General features: G+C 38.0%; 1 protein-coding gene across 2 annotated transcripts in view; it reads left to right on the top strand.

The window, feature by feature from the left end:
• LOC142339618 (ADP-ribosylation factor-like protein 5B) overlaps positions 1 to 25,360 on the top strand; it is a 463,878-nt gene that overhangs the window by 267,797 nt on the left and 170,721 nt on the right. The window lies entirely within an intron of this gene.

The raw sequence follows: 25,360 nt of genomic DNA on the forward strand, positions 1-25,360 counted from the left end.
AATTTGCTTTCAGAATTTAGTTCGCTCATTGATTAGTTTTCTCTCCTGTTCCTGTTTAATTAAGCAGGTATGCATACTTTAGATAATGGTCGATTGCCTCGCTTTCTTATGCCGATATTGAACAAACTGCGCCCATAATTAAAGTGGTCCTAGTTTTAATGTTGCATACCATTGCCGTCAGTTAAAGTACCTGTAACGATTTATTTAATTTAAAGAATCTGGATCATGATAATGTGCACCTGTAGTTTTCTAAGCCCTCTGCCTACGATGGCTCAAAATAAATTCTTTGGCAAATTTTTAACTTGTCTTTTGGAATGACCCTGATATTAGCTTTCATGCTGAAATAATCTATTTTAAATTGAAAACCTGATTTCAGGAAACTTGAATAAAAGCAGTTGAGCTAACAGTATAATAGTTTCAGGAAACTTGAGCTAATAGTATAACAGTTGAGCTAACAAAGTGGTGTAAGAAACAATAACACAAAAATGGACCAAAATTGACAAGGTCAGCTACTTCATTGAATCACCATCCAAAATATCTGACAAAAGTGCAAAAAATTTTCAAAGGAAATGCCTGTATAGATTTTGAACGTGTATTTGTACGTTTTCTGTATGATCCCACCATCCCGCAGAAAACCTGTACTTTCTATCCCCCGATGCAACCCCTCGCATATCTCCTCTTATCAAGCACTTTCCTAATTATCCAACAAGTACACCAACATCATTGCGACCGAAAGATACCCAATTACTCTTGCATCTCCCTTGCCCTCTGTCGTACTTTATTAAAATACTGCAGACTTCACCACGCGAAGACACACTTTCAAGTTTAGACTGGATTATGCCTGGCGATATACTCGTTTATTTCTCAAATTACTTTGCGGAGCAGAATCAAAGAGATTAAGGCAAGATGATATTGAATTGACAAGTTGAGAAGAATGAACTCAAGTGGATATTAACAAATTGGATTAAAGTGAACAGACGTGTCTGACCACGCAGCGGGAAATTACAGTCATATGAAAGAAAAACAATTAAAAGCAGGAAACGTGAAAAAAATGTCTGAAGTTAAATGAAGGTTGAAGGGCAACATAAAATTAAGTACTAAACAAGGACATCGTATCAGATCTGCAAAAATTGATGGTTATTGGGAATTGTACATGTATCACATACCCCTTGAACAAGAAAAAATTGTACAAATAGGACAGTTTCTAATAATAGTAACAATATTAATACTTGGTCCACGGTTAGCGATCTAGTTACAATATATTTGCTGGTTATCATAACTAGTGATATATTTTAAAATATAATGTGCGTTTTTTGAGTTTAAATACGTTTATTCGGAGTTTTCTTGTATTTCCGCCTCATATACTGTCATTGAAATGGCAGATTCATGGTGGTTTGGTTTTCTATTTTCCGCTAGATATCGCAACCGCGGGTCAGGAGGCGAATCATTTTAAATTGCCTGCGAAATGGTTGGCTCCCCTGGAACTTGCTCCGTTGTAGATTGTACTGGTTCTACAACCGAAACGTTTGGTGGTTAAAAATTTTCAACGTCGCCTCGCCTGCTCTTCGTGGTCTCTTCGGTGGGGCAGAAAATTCTGAATCGGATGACGTATCCTCGAAACCATAATACGTTGGGCTTCGTCGATTGCGGCCGGATCATCCTTGGTTGTCGTAGACGTGGAATGGGGAAATTGTTGGAGTGCTGAGGTCGGGGCATTAGGCCGAGGAACTAATAATTCGCTTGGCAAATTGATGTTCGTTTCTGATTTTGACTAGTGATTGCCGAGAATCTAGTGACTTTGGGGGTGCCCCCGCATCGTATCGCGTGTGATATTGGATTTTGATGATGACGCACCCCTGCTCGGATCGCGTCGCTTGTGCTTCATCTCTTTATCGTTTTTCAATTTCCGGGTTATTTCATTGATCTAGCTTTGTACTTTTTCTTCCACCAACTTTTCGCTGGTGCGTGGTCCACGACGATCTGCATACACCTTTAGGGTTGCTTGGCGTTCGTGTTGGGTGCTCAGTTTCGCAATGTCACTATTGCGAACTGTGACGACTGCTTTTCCCGGGTCCTTGATCGTCGAGGTGGTTGCGCTGAGTTTGTGAATGTTGGACCCGGATGCCAGTACCTCATGAAGGCCTCAAGTTTCTTTTTGGATCGACATTTGCCATGCACTTTGCTCGTCAGTTTGAATCGCACCGCACTTTCGAATAGTGGTATTGATCGGCGAAGATTTGATCGAAGGAATCGGGACTCTTCGCGGTTTGTTTGCATCTTTAGTGGCTTTGGTCATTTCCCTCTCAAACTCTATTTCGCTCCGGTAACCGCTCTCCCCATTGTAGTCGGGAAGGATGGTCTCAGCGGTAACTGTGTCTTCATCTAAATAATATTTTATAATATTCTCTTATGAGAGATTAGACAGCTCAGGTGTAGTACAGATTAAGCTCAGCGGGGTATTATGTTTTCTATCAAAGTGCTTCGAATGTCGAAATCTTTGTTTTTTTTCTGTTTTCATATTCGCAGTTGGAGGACAATAGTCTTCAGTGCATGCTTAATGTCGAACGAATTAGTTCTCTTTGATCCATGCAAGTCTATTCTGAATTTTCTGCTTTAATCTTTCAACCAGTCCAATAGCTCGATGATCGTTGACGGAAGCTTCTATAATGTCTATGTCATTTTTATTACAGAATGCCTTATCTTGGTTTCCCACAATGCGTCTGGCTTGATCCAAACAAATATAACGACGTATTCCAAGTTTTTTCAATATACATGTCCAAAAATTTGTTACATCAGGCCCGTTCGTTTTGTCAGTTATACATGCAGTAGGAAATTTAGGTAAACGATCTATATCGGCGTAAAGTATATTTTATTCCCCTTTTCATCGTAAATTGGTCCACGAATATCAATTTGTTTTTCCTGGTTCGGTTCATCACAAGGTATATGGGGTGAAATTGCTTCGCGGGAATTGCTGATTTAAGATTCTTGCCAATTGCTGTGCTGATTTTACACTCTATTGGTCTGACGATCAATTCCCTATTCATGCTTGGCCACTAGCAATGTGTAGGCATACAAATCACGCACCTCTTTGAGGACTGCGTGTTTAATTGTGAGTGAAACTATCAAGGGTTTGCTGAAGACCTTTCAATGATATTATCAAATGTTTGTATTTGTGGTCTAATGTGAGGAGTGTACTAATGTTAGATGAAGCAGCTGTGGATGTTGGTGAGAGATTTGTTGTTGGCATTCGGGAAGATTAGCCGAATCTAACTCTGGTGATGCGCTTCTTGGGGGCATAATGATTTTGTTTATCGAATTTATTTTACTTGAATGAAATTTCTGGTAACAAACATAGTTTGATATGGAGATGATTTTAGGCAACTGATTTCGAGGAGATTGGGCAAAAGGCACTGATTTTTATTTGTTGCAGCTGACTTTTAGAACTGTGATTGGAATTTCTACTAACTAGTGGGAAATTTGTCCTATAAAATTGCGTTTCTGGTCTTGTGGAAGACTTTATTTTCTGAACTTAGAAAGAATGCTTGAAGTAGATTTCGCTTAGCGAGTGTTGTGTTAATTGGTATTTGCGACCCTGTGTATGCATTTTTAGTAATTTGCATTGTACCTGGTCTTCGCTTTGCGGGTGACAAGTGAAATCCATGCGCGTGTAAATGGGTCTCAAGTGTGCTATTTGTATTTATTGAATTTTCGACAGGTTCATTTTGTGTAGTGATTCGCGTTGCGGGATCATATGCTTTAAGTAAATTGTGTGAATGAGTTGCAGAGCGAACTGAGTTTAAAATTAAAGAGTTTGCGGCAGCGGAAACTAATTTATGTTTTGCAACAATGAATTCCTCATCAGAGGCTGAGACTTTTAAGCTTTTTGATTATAGTATCGAGATATGTAACCAACTAATCCCATTTCAGCACCTGTCATGTGTTCAATTGTGAATTGATAGGGTAATAGTCTATCTACCCAACTGGTGAGACGGCTGTTGTATGATTTGCTTTTCATATAGACAGTAGTTTTCTATGGTCTGTGATAACTTTAAAATGTTTTCCATACAAACCGTTTTCAAAATTTCAATTGACCAAACTACACCTAGTATTTCTGATTGCTTGACACTGTATCTCTCTTGAAAGGAGTTTAGAAATCTAGAAATAGACATGTCTACTGTCAGTTGTTCAAGGGAAGCACCGAGCCCGGCACGTGAAGCACCACATCTAACTGGCGTTTGGGGTTGCGGATTGCAATGGCAATTCTCAGTTGCGTTTGCGATGCGATTCTTCAATTCAGGAAAGTTTTCATGAGTATCAATCCAAATAAATTTAGCAGATTTTCTCAAAATGGACGTAACGGGTGGCTAGTTTGTGCAAGGTTTGAGATGAATATATTACTTATGGACTTAAGGATTTTTGTAATATACTGATCCCAGAAAAGAACGGAGTTTATTTAATGTTTTTGGTGCTTCAAGATATAAGATTGCTGATGTTTTACTTTCGATCGGCGATATTCCCGATAGTGAAATTTTGTATCCCAGCTTATCGATTTATAGCTTTGCACAGTGACATTTAGAAGAATTATTTCGAAGATTTGCGACATCAAGTTTTTTGAGGCTATTGAATACATGTTGTTTATGATCTTCTTCTGATCTTTTGCTAACACTTCTAATAATCAAGAAAGCAATATGCATTCTTTAACGCTACTAAAGTGTAATCCATTGCCTTTTGAAATTCCGCGGGCATATCTGTAATGTCATGAAATCCAGTTTGTAATCTGTACGTTCCTGTCATATTGCTGTTTGTTATATTGAAATTAACGTCATTAGCTGTCGGGGTCAAGATTTAATTTACTATAAGACCACTTAATGACCAATGTTGAAAAAAATTGATATTAGGCATTTGGTATTTATTTTTGTGTATTGCTTTATTGAGAATTTCTGAATCAAGCGCAAGTTTTTGAAATTGATCTTTTTTAACCGTGACTACAATTGGTGAAAATAAATATTTACCTGGACAATTATTAAGTTTTGTTATGTGTTTTTCATCATGTATTATTTTTATGTTCAGTATTTACTTTATCTTGCAAATTAATAGGTATACGTCTCCCTTTTGTGGTGTCGTGGTTGGAAATGCATGTGAATTTTTGGTTTTTCTTAATGGATGATTTTTTAATCTTCCAATGCGACTAATTAAGTCAGGGAATTGACTTAACTCATATGGGAATTGACTTAAGTCTTTTCATTGAATGCGGAATGTGTTGAAATTGTTTGCTTGATTACCTTGTTGCGATGATGATTGTGTGACTACAAGTCCTAGTTGATCAAAAAGATGGCAACCGATGAGCGATTTGAGGCCATCAGCAACGACTGTGAACGTGGCAGCTGATGTGTTTCAACCGTTGCTAGTTACTGGTGTTGGAATGTTACCCTCAATACGAAGTGATTCGTTGAAAAATGTCCGCAACTGTTTTGTTGATTTCGCGTACCCATATTGCATATGGTTAACTATTGACTACTTGCGCTGCTAGTGACCTATTTGTAATGCTGCAATGCTGAGATATTTCCGATTTTGATGCGCATGTTAAGGGCTTCATTTTTCTCGAGATCATTGTGTATCGTGGCGACCGCGTTGTTGTCGTCACCGCTACTGCAGTCTGATTCTTAGAGTCAGGATAATTATTGTAAAACGTTCGGAGAATCCTCGGGATGAGCTTCTTCTTTTACTGTGTTGACCGATTTTTTCTTTGGTTTTTGGGCTTTCTGTGTCTTTTGTTTTCTACACACTTTTGCGAAATCATCTTAAAGCTATGAATAACTCTCGAATGAAATTGGGAGCAATAATTGTAAACTTGTGTGCTTTTAACTTCGCAACCAATCAATTCTGCAGTTTTTTGTAGTTTTTAATTCTTGCTCATGTTTTAATTGTTATCCCGTGCGTTCGGGTGTCGTTTAATGCTCAATGAACAAAATTGTGTTGTTTGTAAGTTTGTGTTGAGAGGCGTTATTGAGACGTCGCAAGGTTTGCAGAATATTATCAATTGATTTAACATAATTTTTTAGATTTCGTCCTTCATTTCTTTTCTGTTTGATCGGTTTTTCTCCTTTTTGATATGTTCCGTTATTTGTGCGGTCATTATCCCTCATTACCCGATTTTTTCGTTCAATGCCATTAAATCATTTCAGACCTTATAATATAAATAAGGCATCTTGAGTTGCAGCTTATGAAAGTTTCCATAATTTGGTTTTTCACTGATAATTTGTATTGTTTTTCATGAAGAATGATAAAATGAAGACAGTAGTTGTATCACTTGGTGTTTTGCTAAGGTTTAGGTCATTTTTTAACTTCGATTCAATTCCGGAGTATTCGGCTATGTTGTTTTTAATTCGCATTACCTTTTGCTCACCTTCTTCACTTTAAAAAGGTCACGATTTTCACGTTTGACTCGTGACTTACCTCAATCACTGTTTCTAATGAATACAATTTAAATTTTTTCTAGCAATGATTTATGTAGTAGAGTGAATACATACGATCAATGTCAAAGGAGCAAAATTAAAAGAATCGGGATTAACCGATAGAGCCCGGTCATCAAGTCATGGTGCATTAGGTTTATCCAATTTCATTAGAGCGTTTGCTGGCTTACATTACTATTAAGCTTTATAGTATTCAGTTTACAAGCTGAAAGATGTATAGTTTTGGAATCAAACTGCACCCCGCATAAGATCACTTTTTTGAGAGAAAAGTCGGTCAGTTTTAATCTCGTTTTTTTTTCTGTTTCAATCCCAATCAGCGTCAACGGCGGCTACTTTTTCACTTTTTTGTTTTTTATTATTGATGGACATATTTCTTTGAGTTCTGTTTTTGCACTTCCACGTATTTTGGATTGTTTGAAAACTTTAAAATTAAAATGACATGATTTTCTTATTGAAAATAGAAATTATATATCTCCGAACGCATGATGACGGTTGACTTTTTTTGTTGAATTTTAACATTGACCGTGTTAGGGAGTGGGGGGTCGCAAATGTATTCATCTTGCTTTCAAACAAGGGTTGTTTCGATTATTTGGGCATGTTGCTATTCAATTTTTTGCCTCCTCAGTTTTTCATTCTGATTAATTTGACCTTTCTATCTAGAAGTGGGCAAAAGAGCTAAATTGTTATAAAAGTAAGTCGGTTTTCAGCGCTTTTAGAATTGTTCTGGATCATAAGCGCATGTTTCATGGATAACTCTGGCTACGCATGAATTTTTGTGGATAAAGGGCAAATCTCCCATATCCCTCTCGAGAATGGTATTTTTAATAGCCGCCTCAGCTTCTCAGCCGGCTCCTATAGCTCTCCTATTTTTTACGTTTCAAAACAATTGAATTTTATTGGGCGGTGTCTTTTTATTGCGATTCGTCGAAGAGGAGAATTGGAAAGTCCTTTTTTAACTCAATTTTGTTGGAGTAATTTTTGAAGCAGGAAATGAAACACGTGAAAAAGTTTTGAGTGATTTTGTTGCTGAACAAAACGAAGAGTAAAGCAAAAAGGGAGTGTTGTTTTGTTCATATCGTTTTTTTGTAGAGAGCGAGAAATAGAGTTGTAAAAATTAATTCTGAGCGAGCAAAATTTTTTTCACGAGCAGTATTTTAAAGCAGTTTTTCAACGTTTCTTGTTAAGAGGTTCAGTTTTTTTGGTTAAGAGTTTTAGTTATGATTTTGCTGGAATTTTAGGCTGGTTTTTGTAGTTGTTTTAAGGTTTCTGCAAATTTATATGATTTTTCTGCTATTTCGGTGGTTTTTCATGTATTTTGCTGATTTTGGTCTAATTTTTGCGATTTTTTGACGATTTTTTTTTGTTTTACTGCCTCAAACGGGTATTGAAAGACCTCTATTTATTGAGCAGTTTTTAGATGAAAAAGATAACAAATGGATAAAATTTTGTGGATAAAAAGTATATTTTGTTGAGAAATATGACAAAAAATCTGCGAAAAATGAACCTACTTTTCTTTAATTTTTTTGCTGTTTTTCGTTTCTTTTCTGCTTTAGACTATTTTTTAGACCTCTATGGCATGCCTTTTAATTGTGAGCAGCTGGATAGCCTATTGGCTGAGGGTAAATTTTCTTTGAATGTAAGCGCTTTTGTAGTATCAAAAATTCTATTAACTTTTCCCAGTTTTTTAGTCCAAGTTGTTTGTAAGTGCTTATTTTTTTAACAATTTGGCTTCAAGAATTTTGAAAAATTCGCTTAAGTGGTTTCAGTAGGTACTAGTTGTTTTGATGAAGTAGTTTTTGCAAAGATAATTTTTTCGGGATCTCAATTCATGACAAAATTTGATCAGATTTTTCATCATGCGGCATTTTGACTTTGATTTTCAGTTTTTTTAATAATTTTTTATTTGATTTTCTGGTAATGGTTTTCCCATTTCACTCACAGTCTGTTCAAGGTCTAGTTTTTGTTTATTCAATGAAAATTCTTTGAATTGTACGTCAGTATTTGTCCTGCTTTGTTTTTTTAATCGGTCGAATAATTTTTTTTTTGCTTTACCTTAGTTCACTGCTTGTTCATTAATTTACGTGAATTCGTTTTGACTTCTCTAGGTTAGTTTCAGTCTTCTCTCATGAAGCCCAATTTTATATGCCCGTTACTCGAACTTTTGTCTTCGTTGCCATCTCTCATGCACATTGGTATTGATACTAGCCCCTGTGTCGTTTCACTACGAAACAGTTCCAAAATTACATCAAAATAGTTCGCACGTTAAAATGTTTTGTACGAATATCATTTTTTCACTAGTTTTTTCTGTTCTTTCAATCCCAACCTTTGTAATGGGAATCAATGCATATTTTCCGCCAATCTGCCGTGTATGTTACTAGAGTGGTCTCTGCCGGATTGCGGAAATTGGCTTCTGTATTGAGGATTTCACGATCTTCCTCCTGCTCTTCACGTGATTTAAAATGCCTCTCTCGTCCACAGTATCAGGTCACTGAGTTGAACAAGAGAAAGTTAAAAAATAAAAATCAAACCAAAAGTTTGCTTAAATTGCTTTTGTTCTCTCAATTTTATTCTAAATTTTAGGAGTGGTCTGAAATAATTTATAATAACATCAATTGAAGCCCCTTTTCAAATTTTTCAAGGTCACCAGCTCACAACTGAACGCAGCTACAAATAAATTGAGATCCTATTTTCGTAAAAAAAACAGTTCGACCAGAATTATTCATTTGTTGTTTTCTTTAGATTTTATTCATTTGTTTCCAAACTTTGTGAGTCTATATGGCTTGATCAAATGTAAAATGTTGCTCAATTGACAAAATGGCAACCACTTATTGACTTGTATATTTAGTTATGTAAATATTGGTTAGTAATAAGCTATACTTCGCTACTTTAGGTGTTGCGTGATGTTTTTTATCATCTAGAACCTTAGAACTTTTCTTCTCCTAGGGGAATTGATAAATAATGGTCACAAAACTAAACTTGATTCTAACTTTTTAATGTCGGTATCAATATCGTATTGGCCTATCGATCAAATTTCAAAATGAACTCCCCTACTCAAAGAATTTAATTATGACATCCACTGACCTAAAATTGATGATCACAATTGGTTGAAAGATATCAAAAGTAGGAAACAAGGGTTGCAAATTGGAACCAACATCTATTTCTCGTGCAAATAAAAAAAAGTTTCTGAAGCTAATCTAAGATTGCTCAGTACAATTTTGTATAGATAAGTGATATGAATACGAGCTAAATGTTGTATATTTTGGAACAGGTTTAAAATTCAACATAATGATTTGTTTTGATTCGTGCTGAAGACCACGTTAATGGTATACATATCACCGAATGACTGATAAAATTTCGATTTAAAGATTGTTGAATTCTGTACTGCATGGATAGTGTCATTTGTAGCAAAATGTCGCGCAGAGTTGAAAAGACGACACGGTCAACACCAGTGGTAAAATCAAAGACGTACAGGTAACAATTTTCATTCTTGGTATGTGCGCCAGAGGACGCTCTTTTGAAACCCAGGAGTCTAATGAGCCGTAAAATGCTAGAAGATACTCTTTTTAAACTTTTAAAAAGATTAGAATAGCAATTCAAAGCTACATCTTCTTCATGGAGAGAGAAGATTAATGCGGCCTATTGTGACTTTGAAACACTAGAAACATCAACCAACCTCTAGGAAGAGATTGCAAGAATTAAAATTATTTTACATATGAAACACTGACATCAAGTTTTAACCAAAAATGTAAAGCCTGTGAGAAGGTGCAGAAAGTGCTGAAGTAAAATCCAGTCTATGTAAGGTAAATTTGACCAACACAATTAATTTCGCAAGGAAATTGTTTTTTTTTGCTGGGGACAAACGTCTTCCAAAACGGAGAGGGGAATGAACTATAAACTGGAAGTGTTTGAGTTGTCGAAGTTATTCGAATAACCACATATAAAAACTGAAAGCTGAAGTTAATGCAGGTGCTGATGGCAACGTGAAATGAGCGTACATTAAAACTGAGTAGGGTAAACTTCAGTTACTTGGTAAAACCATACGTCTTGAGATCTATGATTTTCATCAACTGCCTTTCTGAATTTACTAAGACCAGAAAACACACTTTATTAGACAGGGGAAAAGAAGCTCGAGTCAATGGTGGAGAGAGCGCAGCCCAGAAAAGTTGCAAATGCATCATCAGTATTTTGACAAATGAAGCGAAACGAAAAGCATAGACTATGTGTGGACCCAAAATTTTACATGATTAGCAAAGTTATGGAAGAGGTTTACCCAATCCCATACCTGAAGACTATCTACCGGAATCTCTGTGGGGCTTCTTACTTTGGTAAAATTGGTTTATCAGTGGCATATTATCAAATTTATTAAGACGAAGATTTCAAGGAACTATTCACAATAAAACCCTTTGTCGATGTTCCAGAATTAAATTGAAACAACTATCAAGGAAATCAGTGGTGTTTTCACCCTTCAAGACGATATCTTGATGAATAGAACAACAATTAGTTAGTACAAGAAACGAATGCTCGTATTCAGAAGTTTGCTTCACCACCAATTAGGGATAATCCAATTCAAAGTCGGCCGAATTGAAGTACTCCAATGAAGAAAAGGAGGTACTTGCCAATTTCTTTGAGGTCAAAAGATTGATAGAATTCTTTCTGGGAAGATTGCTTCAACAGACCACAAACGTTTCAAATACCTCCATGCATTGGACAAAAAAAACCGAAACCAGCATCAGCTAGAATCGTGGAATCGGTAATAGCGCCGTTGGGATTCAACATTTAAAAAATTAACAAACCCCGAGAAGGCAATGGAAAAAACAATATTTGTTTTAAGTATGAGACCCCGAGACCAAATTAGGACTATTAGACGGTATCAAATCGAAACCAACCATTTATATTTTAAATGATCGTGTTTCTGCAGTTCATAATGCAGGCATTCGCGCTTGCTAGCTCTTTCTCGGGTCTTCAGCCAATTACAGTGGAACAGGAAGTTGGGTACAACTCCAAAAGTACCTCCAGAAAATCAATTGAAAGATTGACGAGTAATAAGGACAATGGTAGCTTGTGTACTAGATGTGTACTCTACACGGCATAAAACGTGACCCGCTTTGCTCAACATTGTAAAGTCTGTGAGAAGTTGCCAAATGTGCTCAAGTAAAACCCAGTCTATTTAAAGTAAATTTGACCAACAGAACAACTTCTACAAGGAAGACGTTTTTTTGCCGGGACAAATAACTTTCAAAATGGAGACGTGAATATACTATAAACCTAAAAGTGTTTGACTTGTCAGTGAAATTTCAAAAAATCCCAGTAAAAGCTGAAGTTGGTACAGTTGCTGATGGCAACGCGATATCAGCGTACACTAAGACTGAGTAGAGTAAACTTCAGTTACTTGGTGAAAGTATACGTCTTGAGGACTTTGATATTCGTCAACTGCGCTTCTGGGTTTACTAACATTTCAATGCAACGCAAGCAAGTAAAGGCAATAACCACCATCAGCTGTGCTGTCCGATAAAAAATTTGGGCCACTTGTTAGACATATAGTGCCCCACGAAGGCGTCAATGCAGTGGCGAATAAAAAACTAATCAGTCAAAACGCTTGATAACCTTTTCGGGATCACGTCCAGGGGTCCGTATAGCCAGAAATAAACCTCTAATAGAGGGGGTCAAAGAGGAGCTCGAGTCAATAGTGGAGCGAATGCGGCCCAGCGAAGTATTAAATGCATTATTTATATTATTATGGAAGCTGAAGAGAATTGGAATCCGAAAACTATGTGTGGACCGGAAATTGCACATGAGTTGCAAAGTTATGGAAGAGGTTTACCCCATCCTTGACCTGAAGACCATCTACCATGATCTCTATTGGGGTTCTTACGTTGGCAAAATTAGTTAACCGGACGCATATAATCAAATTTATTCAGACGACGATTCCAAGGAAATATGCACAAGGAAACCTTTTGTCGATCTTGCAGAGTTGCATTGAATCAACTTTCAGTGAAGAATCAGTGATGTGGTCATCTTTCAAGACAATGTCCTGGGCATAGAACCACAATTGAGCAGTGGGAGAAACGAAAGCTTGGATTCATAAGTTGGGTGCGTGAAAAAAACTTCACCACCAATGAACAGAAATCCAAATCAAAACCATTCTGAAGAGTCAGTTTTTTGGTTGCTCTCTCACTCTCTCTCAAATGAAGAAATAGCACCCTATCCTAAACAAGTTGAGAGAATCAAAATTGCGAAACTGACATCGAATGGAAATAAATTGACTGTTGACTTAGCAACTTTTTTTGGACCAATGATACTAGATTTTGTTTCAAGGATGTTACTGTTGAAGTACTTCCCAAAAGACAATTTTAGGTTTGAAAATAAGACCGAAAGTATTTTGAAACATCAAAAAATACCTTGTGCTCAGCCTCTTCTTCAGCACCATGGCTTGAGAAAAAAGCAATGACGACTACAGAGACCTCGGAACTAGGAGTATTCGAGGTCTTCTCACAAGAATAATATACTATAATCTACTTTTCAGGAAATTGTTTCAAATCGAATAGAAGTAGGCAATGAAGAAAAAGAGGCACTTGCAACTGTCTTTGGGGTCACAAGATTGAAATAATTCTTTTTCGGGGGAATATCAAGTTTAGAGACCACGAAATTTTCAAATACTGCCTTGCAACGGACGAATAAATACAAGGAAACGGCATAAGTTAGAATCATGAAATGGGCAATAACGCCGATGGGATTCAATTTCCAGTTGAAATACACAACCGGATATCAAAATCCTCATGCTTTTGCTTTGAGCAGATTAGTTTTTGATCAGAATGATGACAATGATTGGTCTGCTTCCATTTAAACAATACTTTTTTGAACAAATCTACCTGAAAGCCCAGTCAGACATCAACAGTGAGCTTGATGCGAAAGAACTTTTCCACGATGTTATCAAAAACCAACAATGGTAACTGAATACAGTGCTAAAAAGCAGAGAGAAAGGGTTAGAACAAAAGAAACATGCTCTAACCATCTAGAACTATCATTTTTTGTGGTGTTTTGCGTTTCAATCCACCCAAACTGACCTTTTTTCCAAAACCATTTCACATACAAACAGTAATTTTACTGACCCATAAAATCTGGGTGTCATTGAGTAATTTTCTACAGCAGGCCTTCATGATTCACCAAAACTCCTCAATGACGCGGGCAGAACTCCTGTGGAAGTACTGCTTGGATGGAAAGTCAAGACTTTCAGCGGTCGCAGATTTTGATTAGTGCGAACCGGTCCTCTTCAAAGTGAACAGTTCAACAAATCCACCTGCTTTCAATATCCGCAAAGGATTGAATACCTCATTCATTCAGGTGGAGTACAGTGCAAGCCGATTTTTGTTGGTGATAGCCAATTTGCTCGGCTGGAACCTGAGTGCAGAACATACTGATCAGCAATCTACTGAACAACTGGCTGAGAGCAGTAAGGACGAATGTAGGGCATTAACTAATACCACTGGAGCAATTGAGGGGAGCAGTCTTCTGAGGCTAGGAGAAAATGAATCAGAATCAAAAAGCAACCGGATAGATTTGAAGAACCTATCCCCTATCTTACTTAAAAGCAGAAGGCGCGTTGTCATTGTTTTGAACTTCAGCAAACTTCAAAATTTTGTTCCGTTACAGTCTTATAAAGCAAAAGAAGAACTTTCCTGTCGAACTCTGATAATGTGTTGATAAACAATGAACAAGAATTAATCATGATTCTAATTACAATTTTGTTTTGCCCCTATCAATATCTTATTGTTCCGATGTCAGAAGCAACCAGATGTCAGAAGCAACATTCTCCCACCAATAGAAACGTGATTCAAAAGTCCACGTACCTCCAACTGATGAGCTCGATTGGACGACGAAAAGTAGCAAAAATAGAAAATCGAGTCCGGCGATCGAAACCAAAATCTAATTCACATGCCAATCAATTAAATGTTTTTCAACTAATCTTTTTTTCGCTGTTTTTTTTGCATAGATAAATACAATAAATACCAGCTACGTTTTGTATTTTTTCAGAATCAATTTTAAAGCAATATCGATTTCCTGGGAGCCGTGCTCGAGATCACGACACTTTGTAACTGTTCTAAATATATGGAAACGTATATAGTCAGAGTTCTCTAGTCAGAGCATTATATTCCGTAAAGGCTTATGTTACAGTTTTGCTTATGATTACATATTAGCCGGTAACCCTTTTCAACTTGTTTAATGACATGATTCAATTTTCTTGCGCTGTCACTCCTGACATGATTGTTACACAATATGCTCCAAGACGAGCAAGAGGCCAGCAACACCTCGAGAGGTCGTCGAAAAGAGGGTAACCCACAGGGGCCCAGCAACATTTGGAGAGTTCGTCGAAAAGGAGATAACCCTCAGGAGGCCGGCAACACTTGGAGAGATCGTCGAAGAGAGGGTAACCCAGGTTGCCTAGAAGCTTTTATAAGAAAATCAACAAAAAATGGGGCTAATCAGTCAAAACGCAGGGTAGAACGGTCCAATGAAGTCAGCACCACTATTAGAAAAGGAGAATTTTGCTGCGGCTGATCAGAAACGGAAAGCTGGAAGAGGAGCCATGGTCGGTTGGATGTTCTCTGCATTAAATCTTCTGCATAAAAATCAGCGAAATTTTATGCTAAGTAGACACTTTCAACGGCCAAATACGTGGTACCGTTGCTGAACAAACGCTTTGATGGGTTCTGTTCCCTGATGAATATATACATGATGAGCATGCTCCAGATAAAAGCGTGTAATCATGTCTTTTGCTTGCAGAATAGTTAGAAATTTTTCTATTTCAATTTCATCCGGAGCAAATTGAAATCTTACCCTTGAACGGGGTATACTGTTTTGGTCGAGGGTTGGACTAAATGACCGTAGTTTGCATTTAGGGTGGGGATTGAAGCCCCTTTTTATTGAGAAAACTGACGAATAGAATGAGTTCTCTTGAGAACGTCTAATCAAATGCTTCCCTTATAGATCAATGTCATCATTCGTGTACTGTTGTTTACTAAAACTGAGGTTTTTCCCCCCAAAAAGCACTTTGAAAACAGTGGCTAAAGTGAGGAGCAATTTCGTTTAAGACGAAAAACGTGTCGGGTCGGTAACTGGCTGTGGTACACTTGAGAAGTCATGACAGGCTGTTGTCAAAACCACTGGTTTCTGAGGAAAAAACTGGTAATTGACTGGCTCTGTTGAGGACAAAAAATCCGGCGGTTTCAACCCCGTGGAAGATATTTCACGGGGATCTAAACCACGAGTGCTGTGATCGGCCGGATTGTACGATGTTTGTACATGCTTCCGCTGTTTAGCTTCTGTTGTTGCTGGAATTTCTCTGAGTCGGTTGGCAACATAGACTGTGTGCTTCTTGGAGGCTGCAATCCAGTTGAGGACTACTTGATTATCCGTTCAAAAAACCAAATTATATTTTTAGAAGGAAGACTCTTTTAAGATAGTAGATTGTAATCGAACACCAATTACGTCTGCTTCGAGTTCGAGCTTGGGTACACTGGTTTGCGTTATTGGGGCAACTTTAAATTTTCCATTACGGAAACAAGTTTCTGTTGTCTCAGATTTTTTTTATTTAGCGGAAGGTACGCTTCCGCTTCCATTGCAACTGTTGAGGCGTAGACGAAGACATGAATTTCTGTACTGCATTTAGAGTATTGCAGACTGATTAAAGTCCTTCTGAGGTGGACCTCAGACATTCTCATGTAAGATTCGAATACTTTCTGAAGTGAGACTTTCTGATGGGTAGGAAGTGGTCCAACCCGATTTTGGCAAGTCTCCAAATCTTATGGAGAAGAATTGATGCGAATTGTTAAAGAAGAAAGTATTCAAATATCGAACAGACAAGGCTAAAAAATTTTCTTTGAATGTACTTAGAGGAATCTAATGGACAATCTGTCAGACGTTTCATCATGGATGCTCTGTCAGACGTTTCATGATGAATGCGTCATTTGACAGGTTCCTTTTCTGTCCAAAGACTCTGACAATTTCATTGCGTTGTTCAATGTTTTCTATTGTTATTCTTTTGAGAACTTCGGGTTCATTAGATACAACCTTTGCAAGGCGAAAGCCGCCTTCTTGAAAACTTTAGGAAATCTGATGTACAGAATTTGAAGAATTGCCAATTGTTTCAAATGATTGGATGTAGTCGTCCATATAAAAATGATTCTTGACGGCTCTGACTGCATCGGGGTATTTGTTTGCGTTTTTCTCAACGCAGTGGTTTAACACATAGATTGCGCAAAATGGCGAGCTGCTGGTACCAAAAATCAGCCTTGTAAACTGATACCGTTGAATTTCAATGTCAATTACCCACAAAAAAAACCAAATGCAATCTGATCAATTTGGTTGATTGCGATTTGTATGAACGTGCTTTTGATGTAAGCTAGGACTGCGACCGGGTTTTCACGAACGCACCTGAGGAGTCCAAGAAGGCTATTAAGCAGGTCTGGACATGTTAATAAGTTGTTGTTGAGGTAATATCTAGGGAAATTGGAGGCAGCCTTTGCGACGCGCCAAATTTTTTCGGGTTTTTAGGGGTCTCAACTAGCTGATGAAGGAGATACCAGATTCGATCCCATGTGGTTCTCGCATCTCACCTGGCTTCACGTTTTTTCTCGAGGTCGGTTTGTAAAATCTTTTTGAAATTATCACGGAGTATAGCATTTTTGTTCCAGTCCGTTATTAGGACTTCTAACTTGACTGAGGGGGTGGTAAAGCAATTGCTCCAGCTTGGAGTTTTTTTTCCACTGAAGTCTTATTTCTCGGCTGAAACCTGAGTACAGAACCTACTTATCAGCAATCTACTGAACAACTGGCTGAGAGCATTAAAGACAAAGATAGGTCATTAACTAATACCACTGAAGATGCATCAGCAACTGAGGGGGAGCAGTCGTCTGAGACTACGAGAACATGAATCACAATCCGAAAGCAACCGGATAGATTTCATGAATCTATACCCTATCTTACTTAAAAGCAGAAGGCGGGTTGTCATTGTTTTGAACTTCAGGAAACTTCAAAAATTTTGTTCCGTTACAGTCTTATAAAGCAAAAGAAGAAATTTCCTGTAGAACTCTGATAATGTGTCGATAAACAATGGACGAAACTTAATCTTGATTCCAATTCTAATTTTGTTTTGGCCCTGTCAATATCTTTTTGTTCCATCAATCAGATGTCAGAAGCAACTTTTTCCCACCAATAGAAACGTGATTCAAACTTCCACGTATCTCCAACTGATGAGCTCGATAGGACGAAAAGTAACAGAAATAGAAAATCAGGTCCGGGAAAAGGAGCTAAAATCTATTTCACATGCCAATCAATTAAATCAAATTTTCAGCTAATAAATTTTTTCGTTGTTTTTTGCATACATAAACACAATAAATACCAGCTACGTTTTATATTTTTTCAAAATAAATTTTAAACAAAAATTGAATTTATTGATTTCCAGGGAGTCGTGCTCGAGATCACGACACTTTGTAACTGTTCTATATAAACGGAAACAAGTTTTCTATTTTCAGTACAGGTTTTTGTTACAGTTTTTTTATGATTACATATGAGCGGGTAACCCTTTTCAACTTGTTTAATGACATGATTCAAGTTTTCATCCGCTGTCACTCCTGACAAGATTGTTACACAACATGTTCCGAGACGAACAAGGGGCCAGCAACACATGGAGAGGTAGTGGAAGAGATGGTAAACCACAGGGGGCCAAAACACTTGGAGAGATCGTCGAAGAGAGGGTAACCCAGGTTGCCTAGAAGCCTTTATGTGAAAGTCAACAAAAAAGGGGGATAATCAGCCAAAACGCGATGTAGCATGGTCCGATTAAGTCGACACCACTATTGGAAAATGAGAATTTTGTTGCGGCTAATGAGAAACGGAAAGCTGGAAGAGGAGACATGATCGGTTGTAGGTTCTCTGCTTTAAATCTTCTGCATAACAAACAGCAAAATTTTATGCTAAATAGACACCTTGGCCAGACAAATACGTGGTACCGTTGCTGAACAAACGCTTTGATGGGTTCTGGTCCCTGATGAATGCATACATGATGAGCATGCTCCAGATACAAGCGTGTATTCATGTCTTTTGCATGCAGAATAGTTGGATATTTTTCTATTTCAAGTTCATCAGAAGCAGGTAGAAGTCTTCCACTTGAACGGAGCATATTGTTTTTGTCAAGTGTTAGGTTAAATGACCGTAGTTTGCATCTAGGGGGGCTTGAGGCCACTTTTTTATTGAGGAAAGTGTCGATTGGAATGAGTCATCTTGAAAACGTCTAATCAAGTGCTTCCGAGATAGATCAATGTCATCAGTCGTTTACTGTTGTTTACTATTACTGTTCTATATATATGGAAACGTATATAGTCAGAGTTCTATAGTCAGAGCATTATATTCAGTAAAGGCTTTTGTTACAGTTTTGCTTATGATTACATATTAGCGGGTAACCCTTTTCAATTTGTTTAATGACATGATTCAAGTTTTCTTGCGCTGTCACTCCTGACATGATTGTTACACAACATGCTCCAAGACGAACAAGGGGCCAGCAACACATGGAGAGGTAGTCGAAGAGATGGTAACCCACAGGGGTCCAGCAACATTTGGAGAGGTCGTCGAAGAGAAGGTAACCCACAGGAGGAAATCAACACTTGGAGAGATCGTCGAAGAGAGGGTAACCCAGGTTGCCTAGAAGCTTTTATAAGAAAATCAACAAAAAATGGGCTAATCAGTCAAAACGCAAGGTAGAATGGTCCAATGAAGTCGGCACCACTATTGGAAAAGTAGAATTTTGCTGCGGCTGATCAGATACGGAAAGCTGGAAGAGGAGCCATGATCGGTTGTATGTTCTCTGCGTTAAATCATCTGCATGAAAATCAGCGAAATTTTATGCTAAGTAGACTTTTTCGCCGGCCAAATACGTGGTACCGTTGCTGAACAAACGCTTTGATGGGTTCTGTTTTCTGATGAATGCATACATGATGAGCATGCTCTAGATAAAAGCGTGTAATCATGTCTTTTGCATGCAGAATAGTTAGAAATTTTTCTATTTCAATTTCATCCGGAGCAAATTGAAATCTTACCTCTGAAGGGGGTATACTATTTTGGTCGAGGGTTGGACTAAATGACCGTAGTTTGCATTTAGGATGGGGATTGAAGCCCCTTTTTATTGAGAAAACTGTCGAATAGAATGAGTTCTCTTGAGACCGTCTAATCAAGTGCTTCCCAGATAGATCAATGTCATCATTCGTGTACTGTTGGTTACTAAAACCGAGGTTTTTCCCTCCGAAAAGCACTTTGAAATCAGTGGCCAAAGTGAGGAGCAATTTCGTCCAGGACAAAAAACGTGTCGGGTCGGTAACTGGCTCTGGTACACTTGAGAAGTCATGACAGGCTGTTGTCAACACCACTGGTTTCTGAGGAACAAACTGGTAATTGACTGGCTCTGTTGAGGATAAATAATCCGGTGGTTTCAACCCCGTGGAAGATATTTCACGGGGATCTAAACCACGAGTGCTGTGATCGGCCGGATTGTACCATGTTTGTACATGCTTCCGTTGTTTAGCTTCTGTTGTTGCTGGAATTTCTCGGAGTCGGTTGGCAACATAGACTGTGTGCTTCTTGGAGGGTGCAATCCAGTTGAGGGCTACTTGTTTATCCGTTCAAAAAACAGATTTGTATTTTTTGAAGGAAGACTCCTTTAAGATAGTAGATTATAATCGAACACCAATTACGTCTGCTTCGAGTTCGAGCTTGGGTACACTGGTTTGCGTTATTGGGGCAACTTTAAATTTTCCATTACGGAAACAAGTTTCTGTTGTCTCAGATTTTTTTTTATTTAGCGGAAGGTACGCTTCAGCTTCCATTGCAACTGTTGAGGCGTAGACGAAGACGTGAATTTCTGTACTGCATTTAGAGTATTGCAGACTGATTAAAGTTTTTCTGAGGTAGACTTCAGACATTCTCATGTAAGATTCTAATACTTTCTGAAGTGGGATTTTCTGATGGGTAGGAAGCGGTCCAACCCGATTTTGCCAGGTCTCCAAATTTTTTGGAGAAGGGTTTGATGCGAAATGTTAAAGAAGAAAACATTCAAAGTGGGTCCAATATCAAACAGACAAGGCTAAAAAGATTTTCTTTAAGTGTACTTACAGTAATCTAATGGAAAATTAGTCAGAAGTTTAATGATGAATGCGTCATTTGACAGGTTTCTTTCCTGTCCAAAGACTCTGACAATTTCATTGCTTTGTTCAATGTTTTCTAATGTTATACTTTCGAGAACTTTGGGTTTATTAGATACATACTTTGCAAAGCGAAAGCCGCCTTCTTGAAAACTTTAGGAAATCTGATGTACAGAATTTGAAGAATTGCCAATTGTTTCAAATGATTGGATGTAGTCGTCCATATAAAAATGATTCTTGACGGCTCTGACTGCATCGGGGTATTTGTTTGCGTTTTTCTCAACGCAGTGGTTTAACACATAGATTACGCACAATGGCGAGCTGGTGGTACCAAACATCAGCCTTGTAAACAGATACCGTTGAATTTTATTGTCATTTACCCACAAAAAAACGAAGTGCGGACTGATCAATTTGGTTGATTGCGATTTGCAAGAACATGCATTTGATGTCAGCTAGGACTGCGACCGAGTTTTCACGAAAACGCTTGAGGAGTCCAAGAAGACTATTAAGCAGGTCTGGACCTGTTAATAAGTTGGCGTTGAGGGATCATCTACGGCACTCGGAGGCATCCTTTGCGACTCGCCGAACTTTCCCGGGCTTGTTGGGGTTATCAACTTGGTGATGAGGGAGATAACTGACTCAATCAGGATGTGATTCTTGCATCTCACCTGGCTTCACGTAGTTTTTCTCGAGGTCAGTTTGTAAAATCTTTTTGTAATTATCACGGAGATGAGCAATTTTGTTACAGTCCGTTATTAAGACTTTCAACTTGACTGAAGGCGGAAAAGTAATTGCTCTAGCTTGGCAATTTCTGTCCACGGAAGTCTTATTTCAAATCTTTCTCCGTTATATTTTATCGAATTTTCCAATATTTTTGAACAACTATGAAGAGAAGAAGAAGGTTTGCTGTCAGGCTAAACGCTTGCTGATTCGATCCCAGAATTGTTGAACAAGTTCGTCTGTTGCGGGTCTTTCTGCTCGATTTCTGGAAACATGGAAATCAAAAGTTTTTGTTGCTTTGTCAGATAGTTTCTGATGATTTCTAGAGAAACAGTTTTCAAATTCACCTGTGGTCCAGCTAATGTCCAACCTAGTTTAGTTTTTGCACCAAAGGTTGATTCTGATGTCCTTGAATCACGTGAGTGGGGTAGGTGAATGCAAAGGCTTTTACATCAATTAGTGCGCCAATTTTGCCATCCACAATATCCCAAAAATGAATATGGCGTAAATTGTTGAAATTTGGTTCAACTGAAAAGCATTGCATTTGCGGCACCGACATTCAAACATGGTGTACTGTGAGCTCCCGCGAGCTCAAAAGAAATCTCCATTGACTTGTAAGGAGCAATAATGACTGGTTCGTTAATTTTAGAGAGAGACATGTTGTTTTAGTATTGAGAAACTGAGGAGTAATTGACTGATGAGAACCGCATAGAAGCTCTGAAAATAAAGAAATGGCATCCAGAATGAAACTACATTGACTACCAGGGTCTATTAAAGCCTATGTGTCAAAGACCTTCTTTTCTTTCAAGAAGGAAACGGGGATGAGTTGAAGCTGCTCATTCCATTTTCTTGGTGCATCGGGGTTCTGGTTTATGCTAACCGAAAGACTATTACCATTTCCATTCAGATTCTGTCTTTGTGAGTTGATCTGGTTTTCAGCTTTGAAGGATTGTCCATAACGGCTGTTCAGATTTTTTTTCTGCTGTTTTGTTTCTTTGGGAGCTACTGACAGTTGTTCCAGTTGTTGTCTTATTGTTCGACGAGACTTTTGATTGGGTTTTCTGGATGTTTTCAGTTAAAAAGGCTGCTGCTGGGCGGTTCATTTGCTATGCTGAATCGTGCAAAGTTGTATGGTGGAAAAAAATGCATACGTGGCATCGTTTAGTTGAAGGAGAAGTCTAATGTGGTGCATGTTACTCAGACAGTTTGTCTACAAATTATTTTTGCCTACAAATGTTATTTGCTTATCTTTCACTGGGACGGCAAAGTTGGTATTCAGGACAAGTTGCAATGCTATAATTGCTTTTGCATTTTTCACATGGCCTGGAGGCGTTGATATTCTTCCAGGAAGAATTTATTGATTTTGGATGAAATTTCACAAATGGTTTTGTCACCGAAATGATTCATCATTTCGTTTAGGGCTGTCTGGTAATACTACGGGTCACACGAAAACGCATGTATCAAGTCTTTTGCTTTTCCGCACACGGAGTTCTGCAAATGTGAGATTGGATATGTATCTGTGATTGAAGTGTTGTGGTGAATCATACCATAGAAGTTGTTGATCCATTCATGGAAGTGAAGTAGATTCCCCTTGAAGTTTTGTAGCTTTAACAATGATAATTTAGTTGAATGTTTATGATCAATATTTATTAGCTGTGGAACAAGTTGAAATTAAGGTTTGAATATTTGACTTGCTGGCCATTGGCAAGTATATTTTTGGGCATAAGACTGAAATGACCGGGCTGATTTTTTTCTGCGTTTTTTCGTGTTTGGGAGAGCATAGAGTTTGGTATACTTGCACGGGGCATGGAAATCGTTTGAGAATGAGTCGGAATATGGTTCTGATGATTTTGTATACCATTGGGCCCATTTCAGGGCTGTAACGAGGGGTGAAGGACATTTGGTTCCTTTGGTAATTGATGAGGGTACTAATGGTGGGGAAGACTCTTTGCACAACGATTTTGCACAACATTTGAGTTAAGAAATCTATTTCGATTCCCAGGAAAAGTTCTGCTAGTAAAGGGCTAGAATAACTGACGATCGTGTTGCTCGGAAGGAAAAACACATTTGTACTGAAGAGAAGCGTGCTCAGTATATGTTGGATGGGATGACTGAGAATTATATAAATTGAAATTATCCGGAACAAAATTTGAGGGGTTTTAGGGCTGCTGAGGCAAAATTTTTGATTGTGTTGGAACATCGGCGGGGTGCTGAGTTCCCGCGAAGGTGTTTTTACGTGAAATGCAATCAAATTCGTTAGCAAACGGTGGTAGGGTTTGCTGTTGAAGTCTTCAATTTGATTTGCTTTGGTTGCTTTTGGCTATCTGCTCGTTTTTGTTAACATCAAAAACTTGATTTGGTGCTTGGAAAAGAAACCTCTTTCCAGACACTGGTTTCGATATTAAGTGCTCATTATTACAATTAGTGAAGAGATTGTAAGCTCAAGTATTTACATTTGATCCAATGCCATTACTTGAGATGCTCAGGTTAGAGATAGGCGGAAAAACATTTGTTTTTGCAAATTGTTTTCGTTTGTTTCACTGTCCTTAAGATTAGTTTGCGCTGTTTGGTGACTGAGGGGAGGACCTTTTGGCAGATAAGAAATCTTAACTGTATCAATTTGGCTGATATTCTTGCCCAATTGGAGATTAGCGCATCGGCAACTTATATAAAAGGATTGAGAAAAGAAATCTCAGTTACAGCAAGAGGCTACTCTTGTTGACTATATCCTGTGTCTGAATCTCTGACTGTTTTTGACAGTCATTGAGGACAAATTTCGAATGACTTTTTGGAGCAGTTGAATGTGGAAGAAAGAGTGTTAGTCTTCCTTCCCGAGGCGAGTTAGCAGGAGGCTGATTAGTGTTTGCTGTGCTACTTCACTGTTGTTTTGTGCCGCGTCGGAGCTGGTTGTCTTCGTTGTCATCTATTGAGACAAGAGGTCAATCGTCGGGATTCGTTTTTTCTGCATGAGACTAAGCTGATGTCATCTCTCACCCGGCTAAAGGACTGGCCCAATTGACCATCATTGACCAAAAGATCGACTTGGAACTTTAGCTCATTAAGACGATTGGTCAGTAAGGCTTGTCTACCCAGGATTGATGTAACTGTATTCTGATGAGGCTGTTGTTTCGTCACATTTGGCGACAACTCTTTCAGCTCCTTTGCATGAGCTTTGGTTCGATCGATCAGCAAGTACAGGGATTGAAAATTTTTTCGTTGCTGACATGTTGATGGCAAACCATCATACGGCAGTTAAAAACTTGGACATCTTTTAGCTTTGGTGTTCTGTGGACTGGTTGCTGCTGTTGAAGATCTTTAATGAAGGCAAAAACGGCTTAAAGAACCGGAGCGACATATTTTTTGACGCAATTTTTGAGAGTGTTCGCAACTTTTCTCAAAAATTGATACCCTTAATTAGTTTTTGTTTGCTAAATCTAGCTTTTGTTCTAGAGAAAAAAAAGTAAATGCTTTTCTTTGAAAGTTGCTTCCTTCTGTCAAATGAACGCAATGTTTCGTTGAAATAGCTAAATCAACGGTGTAAGATAAATGCTTTTGCTATGTTAATTGGCAGGAATGTTGTGTTATGTCACAACTATACAGTTAGACCAAAATTAGGCGTGAAAACAAATTTTTTTAAATTAAACTTTTTTGTAAAGCATTAAGAGCTGTTAGACCTTCTCAATCCAAAGCTAATGATATACTACCAGACTTGAAAATTAGCAGAAATTTTTTCTTACGTCTCTAACCATAACCGTACAACCTTAGCGACTAAATTATTAAAAATTTTCCGTAAATTTATAAGAAGTGAGGTCTTTTTATTTCTCTGGGCTAAAAACCTGAGAACTTGTTTTAAATGCGAGGCTTCTAGACAAAAAGGGCTACGGGAAGGACTCATAAGGATGAAAACCTTTAATAAACCACATCAGGCTTGAAGACTTTGTAGAAAGTGTATTTTTTTCTTTTCTGGATCTTTTCTTT

Source organism: Convolutriloba macropyga, chromosome 1 (genome assembly GCF_964194025.1).
Source record: "Convolutriloba macropyga chromosome 1, txConMacr16.3, whole genome shotgun sequence".
Taxonomy (NCBI): Eukaryota; Metazoa; Xenacoelomorpha; order Acoela; family Convolutidae; genus Convolutriloba; species Convolutriloba macropyga.